The following is a 7315-nucleotide window of genomic DNA, read 5'->3' as shown; positions in this document are numbered from 1 at the left end:
TTTCTGAAGAGCCATAGCACTTGAGTAACAGCCCTGCTACCTTTTTCTCATGAAGGGTGATGTAGAAGCAGTTAGAAAGATGGCATCTGATGATAAAGAACACAAAGAGATGATTCCTGAACCTGAACAAAAAGCAATGGAGCTTGGACACTAAAAAGAATTTTTACATGCACTGATTGGACAACAGAAAAATAGTTTAATCTCTATTTTCTTGCCACTGTTCAAAATCTTCATCAATAAATCACCATATCTCATATGGGTGCATGAACTTTGAAATACATTGTAAAAATTCAATATAGACAAGGGATATGCAAAAAATATTTATCCAGAACTCACAGGTGGTAGGGGTAACTGTAACCTCCTCCATGAGATTATAAACTTGTTGAGAACAGGAACTGTGTCTGTACTGTATTCTATATATCCCTAGTACTGGATTAAGTTGAATGTACTGTTCTACATGTAATTGTTTGAAAGTTATTGCAATAATTGGGATTGGGAAATTATTTTGCAAAATAGGGATTTCTATATCAGTATTTGACATAAGCAACATTGGAATCATTTAGCTCTTGTCGGGTTCAGTTAATAGTTTACAGAACACCTGCTATATTTTAGGCACTGTGTCATACATTATTTCAGTTCACCATTCTGACAATCAATACAACATCTGCATTCACAGTGGAGTAAATATACATGATATCTTGGTGTTGGATTAGCAGAACAAGCATGAACACACAGCACTTGAGTTTCCAGGCCATTCACTGCCTGTGTCTGACAGCCACTGGTTCCCTCCATCCATGCCCCACTTGCCTCTATATTTTATGCTACAATGTTTTGTTTTTGTTTTTGTTTTGTTTTTTGAGATGGAGTTTCGATCTTGTTGCCCAGGCTGGAGTGCAATGATATGATCTTGGTTCACTGCAACCTCTGCCTCCTGAGTACAAGCAGCTCTCCTGCCTCAGCCTCCATAGTAGCTGGGATTACAGACGCCCACTACCATGCCCAGCTAATTTTTTTGTATATTTAGTAGAGAAGGGGTTTCACTATGTTGGCCAGGCTGGTCTTGAACTCCTGACCTCAGGCAATCCACCCGTCCCAGCCTCCCAAAGTGCTGGGATTACAGGCATGAACCACCACACCTGGCTCGCTACAACATTTTATTCTAAATCCTTCCCTTATTCAAATCAGCCTGTAACTGCTTTGGGTCTGCCATTTTTTTGTACAACAGTTGGTCCTGTTCACCTGCGGATTATAACGGTGGCTATTCAATGGTTTCTATTGCTGCTGCATTTATAACAGCTAGTGTTATAAATGTTCATCTTCAGGCAATGAAATAGCATCTTTCATGAAAATGATTATTGGCAAATACGCTATACATCTCTGCAAAAATTGATTGAGGTTATGTTTGCAAATGAGTCCCAGATGTCCTTTAAAGGCAGTGAGTCATCCTTCTGGAAGGACCCCTTTTAGACCCTTCATCTCTCTGCAGCCTGAGACTCCCTGCAAATACCTCCTCACCGTGGTTGGAGCTGGGCGGTCATTGGAAAGCCTGGAATCTGGAGAGTGGATTGCGTTTTTGGCGATCTGGAAGTTCCTGGCTATTTTAGACGTCGCTTGTTGAAACCTCACAGGATAAATATTGCATCGACATAGCTGAAGCATCACTGACAGGCTTTTAAGAACATGCTATGTTAGTAGAACCAGAAGCCTGTTGGAAGTGTGATGTATGCAAATGTCAGAGGAAAGTCTCTACTAATCCAGAAAAGCCTGAATAAAACACTGCACAATCTATAATTCATGTTTGTATCATAATTCATACCCAGACTTTCAGGCAAACTATACTTTAGCGAGGGTTTAAAAATTATTGCAGAGCACATGTAACAGACAGCCAAGATATTTCATGATTATATATGAGCCACTATTTTTTCTTGTAGAACATTTTTGTGTTGTCTGTCAACTGATGAATGGATAAGCAAATTGTGATATATGCATTCAATGGAAAGAAATGAAGTACTGATACGAGCCACAATATAGAGGAACCTTGAAAACGTTATGATAGGTGAAATAAGCCAATCACAAAAAATTACATATTGTATGCTCCACGTCTATGAGATGTCCAGAACAGGTAAATCTATATAGATAGAAAGTGATTGCTGGTTCACAATCTGGTGAATATATGAAAAAACATCGAACTGTACACTTTATTTTTACTTATTTATTTTCATTTAATTTTTTTAGAGACAAGGTCTTGCTCTGTAACCCAGGCTGGAGTGCAGTGGCATGATCATAGCTCACTGCAGCCTCAGCCTCCTGGGCTCAAGCAATCCTCCCACCTCAGCCTCCTGAATAGCTGGGACTACAGGGATGTGCCTGATTAATTTTTGATTTTATTTTATGTTATATATGTATGTATTTATTTTCTATAGACAGAGTCTTGCTATGTTTCCCAGGCTGGTCTCAAACTCCTGGCCTTAAGCAATCTTCCCACCTTGGCCTCCCAATATGTCGGGCTTATAGGCATGAGGCACCTCACCCAGTCAAATTGTACACTTTCAATAAGTGATTGTATGATATATGAATTACATCTCAATACAACGATTAAACATTTGAGGGTTTTAAAGTATTAATGGATGACTACAAATTATAATTTAACTCTAAAAATGGAAAAGTCTCCGTTCAGAACCAGGTCATTTAGATCAATAACTTTAGGTTAAGGCCGCACAGTGCTGAACGTGACTATTAAAAGGGCAGAGTTATAAATAGTCTGGCTCGCATGTTCCTCCCGCTCTGTAACATGATTACGGTTCATCTTGGACACCTTGTCAACTTCTGAAGTGAAGATCTCAAGAAAGCTGTTACAACACCAAGGAGGCGGGGCTGTGCAGTGGGATGTGCTCCCAGAAACGAAAGCTTGTAAATTAAGCTGAGAGTTGGTGAATCTGCAAGATTTATGGCTCATGTAAAAATATGCTAACACAACTGTAAATTGATACACCACCAAATTGCACTCTGTCTTCTTACACAACACCGTTTAAGCTGTCAGGCAGAGTCTTTTGCGAGAATTAATTGCCACATGTTAAATTGAAATGGAGTCTCCTGTGACTTGACAGAGCCCTTTCGGAGCCAGTACCAAATGTTCTTTGACCAGCTTGCAGGAGACACAGAACAGGCTCTCCAAACAAACAGCAATTTGAAAAAATTAATTCATGGAGTCCATAATAAAGCCTTATGGATTTGGGGGCATTAAATTTAACTTCATTTAATCCTTTAGGGCAAGTACAAAGGAACTGTATGCCTTTACTTATCAAAGCACAACCTGGCTTTAAAATCTTTTGAGCAGGATCTTAAAAGGTCACAGATTGAGAGTTTTGCTTCAGGAAAGTCTTTCTCTATCATTCTGTTTGTTTGTTTCTTGTATGTCTCTTCTGGAAGTTGCAGAGGTTGAAATTGTTTCTTGAAGTACCTGGAGGTCCAACCATCTTTCAGGAACCTCCATTTTCTGCGCAAATTTTGCCTCGTAGTTACAGGTCAGTAGAGCATGAGCTTTCTATGTGATAAGCCGTCAAGACTGGTTAAAGGACTGGGCGTGGTGGCTCATGCCTGTAATCCCAGCATTTGGGGAGGCTGAGGCAGGCCGATCGCTTGAGCTCAGGAGTTCAAGACCAGCCTGGCCAACATGGTGAAACTCTGTCTCCACTAAAAATACAAAAATTAGCCGGTTGTGGTGGTGCATGCCTGTAGTCTCAGCTACTCAGGGGACTAAGGCAGAAGAATTTCTTGAATCCAGGAGGTGAAGGTTACAGTGAGCCGAGATGGCACCATTGGACTCTAGCCTGGGCAACAAAGTGAACCTCTGTCTAAAAAATAAAAATAAATAAATAAATAAAGCAAACTTGGTTGAAAGCCAGCCTTCTCTGTTTTTGTCGTTGTTGCTCTTGGCTGATTTGGGGGTCTTCTATCCTCTCTCTGGAGGAGTGGTCGCTAACTGTTTTGGAACCAGGCACTGGTTTTGTGGAAGACAATTTCTCCATGAACGGGGCTGGAGGTTGGGGGGATGGTTTCAGGATGATTCAAGCGCATTACATTTATTGTGCACTTTATTTCTATTATAATACATAATGAAATAATTATACACTCACCATAATGTAGAATCAGTGGGAACCCTGAGCTTGCTTTCCTGCAACTAGACAGTCCCATTTGGGGGTGATGGGAGACAGTGACAGATCATCAGGCATTAGATTTTCATTAAGGAGCACACAACTCAGATCCCTCACATGCGCCGTTCACAAAAGGGTTCTCGCTTCTTCGAGAATGTAATGTGCCACTGATCTGAGGAGGTGGAACTCAGGCAGTAATGTGAGTGATGGGAGCAGCTGTAAATACAGAGGAAACTTCGGTGTGGCCCGGCGGTTGGGGACCCCTGCTCTGGAGTGGCTTTGAATCTTGTCATGGTCCTGGCCTCCCTGGATGACAGGCAAGAGTCACATGTCTACCAGCTCTGCCTGAATCAGAAGGGGCTGCCGTAGAAATTTCTGCCTATTTATTTTTCCCTCTGAACCTTCTGGAATTTTCAGTAATGACCTCAGGACTACTTTTACTAATGCAAGCCTTCTGCATTTTGAATTCACAACATAGTATTTGATATTCTGCGTTTCAAACTCTCACTGTCCATAGTTTAAAACACTTGTGGTCATATGCTATCAGTCACTAGTTCTTTAGTAGACAGCATGCTTTCTTCATATATTATCTCTGACTAGGAATTTCGGAGAGATGCTTTTCACAGGTTCATGTTCCTCCCATCCTGAAGGATTCTATCTTAAGGAGTGTTTTCTGGTCCGATTTATACTGGAGTGTTTTCTGGTCCGATTTATACTGGAGCCACCAATTCTAACAACACTAGTTTTCCCTCTGTCTGCCTCTTTATGTCCACAGCTCTCATTCTCATCTGCCTCTTTTTAAAAACTGTCATAAAATTGAAATGATAGCTCACTATTCTCTATAGTCTTTAGGATATTTTATATTCCCTATTCGTAATTCAGGAAATGGGTTTATGTAACACCATTTATTCCAAATCTTTGTTCATGAAACAAATGAATTAACAAATTAGATTCATTCTAACTTTATCTTTCTAGTGGATTTATTCATACCAGTTACATTGGTAGAGTTGTCTTTCGTTGTTACTTAATAAATGGGTAGTCCTGTTAATTTAAATTAAAATTTTAAAAATGGAGAAAGAGGATGAAAAGGCCAGTAATCCATTCTAACTTTGTAAATCTCTAATCCTTGAGATTCTATGTGGCAGATGAGTGAAACATTTCATGTCTTTAAGGCGATATTTATTCAAAAGGCTGTTTTTTGTTTTATAACAGCTTTATTAAGATGTATTTTACATACCATACAATGTATAAAGTATATAATTTAGTGGGTTTAATATATGCACAGAGTTGTGCGACCATCCTGAAATCATTGTCGAACATTTTCTCATCCCCAAAGAAACTCCATACCCACTGGCAGTCATTTCCCATCTCCCTCCTCCCTTGCCTCTCACACTCTAGGAAACGCAATCTACTTTGTGTCTCTGGATTTGATTTTATTATTATTATTATTATTTTGAGATGGAGTCTCACTCTGTCCCCCAGGCTGGAGTGCAGTGGCACAATCTTGGCTCACTGCAACCTCCACCTGCCAGGTCCAAGCAATTCTCCCGCCCCAGCCTCCCGAGTAGCTGGGACTACAGGCATGTGCCACCACGCCTGGCTATTTTTTTGTATTTTTAGTAGAGAAGGGGTTTCATCGCGTTGGCCAGGCTGGTCTTGAACTCCTGACCTCATGATCCTCCCGCCTCGGCCTCCCAAAGTGCTGGGATTACAGGCGTGAGCCACTGCGCCCAGTCCTGGATTTGATTACTCTGGACATTTCCTATAAATGAAATTATACAATATGTAGTCCTTTGTGACTGGCTTCTTTCGCTGAGCGTCATGTTTTCAAGGTTTATCCATGTTGTAGCATGTATCAACACTGCATTTGTTTTTATTGCTGAATAACATTCCATTGTATGGATAGACCACATTTTATTTATCCATTCTTCAGTTCCTGGACATTTGGGCTGTTAAAGCTTTTTAGTTATTGTAGTTAATGCTGCTATGAACATTTGTGTGCAAGTTTTGTGTGAACATAGGCTTGAAGTTCTCTTAAGTATAGAACTAAGAATGGAATTGCTTGGTCACATGGCAACTCCGTATCTCCCTTTGAGGAATTGCCAAAATGTTTTCCATGGCGCCTACACCATTTTATGTCCCCACCCACAGCGTATGAAGGTTTCAATTTCTCCACCCTCACCAACACTTGTTACTATATCTCTTTTTCATCATAGCCATCCTTATGGGTGTTAAGTGGTACTTCAACGTGGCTATTTATTTTTAAAGTGATATTGAGTGATAGTGGACCTTTTTTTTTTTTTTTTCCTTGAGACGGGATCTCGCTCTGTCGCCAGGCTGGAGTGCAGTGGCATGATGTCGGCTCACCGCAACCTCTGCCTCCCGGGTTCAAGCGATTGTCCTGCCTCAGCCTCCAGAGTAGCTGGGACTACAGGTGCCCACGACCACCCCTAGCTAATTTTTGTATTTTTAGTAGCGACAGGGTTTCACCATGTTGGCCAGGATGGTCTCTATCTCTTGACCCCACGATCCACCTGCCTCAGCCTCCCAAAGTGCTGGGGTTACAGGCGTGAGCCACCCCATGTGGCTGGTAGTGGACCTTTATGGATTAAAAAAAAAAAAATGTTGCCAGTTATAGTTACGTTTGTCATCTGATAGATTGATGTTTATCATGCTAATTCCATTGTTTTTTACAGCAGCGTTTCCCAATCTTTTTTCTTTCCTAAGTCATGTCCTCTTGGAAACATATTAAAAGTGCATGCTACCTGGAGGTTCTCATATACTTCCTAGATTGAGGATTATCTTCACTTGTTTCTGAAACTTTTTTATTTCACAGATCAGTACAATAAAATTGCCAACTTTGTATTTGGCCATTTACCAACTACATTAACATGATTTCATCAAAGAAATGACATTTAACCCTCAAAAGAATAGAATAACTATTTCATGCTAAAGAATCTTTTTCAAGGCTATTTTATCAGCCCCTCTCCCCAACTGTCCTTAATTTCCAGTATGAAAATTCTAGTTTCTCATGTGGCTTCCCACAAAACCTCTGGTGAGGACTTACATTGGAATAATGTTACGGACACTGTAGCAGGCCACTGGCCCTCTCTGATAAGTGTATAGCCCAACAGGCAGGCAAATGGGTGAATGAACAGAGA

The sequence above is a fragment of the Chlorocebus sabaeus genome, chromosome 7 (genome assembly GCF_047675955.1).
Source record: "Chlorocebus sabaeus isolate Y175 chromosome 7, mChlSab1.0.hap1, whole genome shotgun sequence".
NCBI classification, from domain to species: domain Eukaryota; kingdom Metazoa; phylum Chordata; class Mammalia; order Primates; family Cercopithecidae; genus Chlorocebus; species Chlorocebus sabaeus.
Note: the sequence above shows the minus strand (reverse complement) of the source record.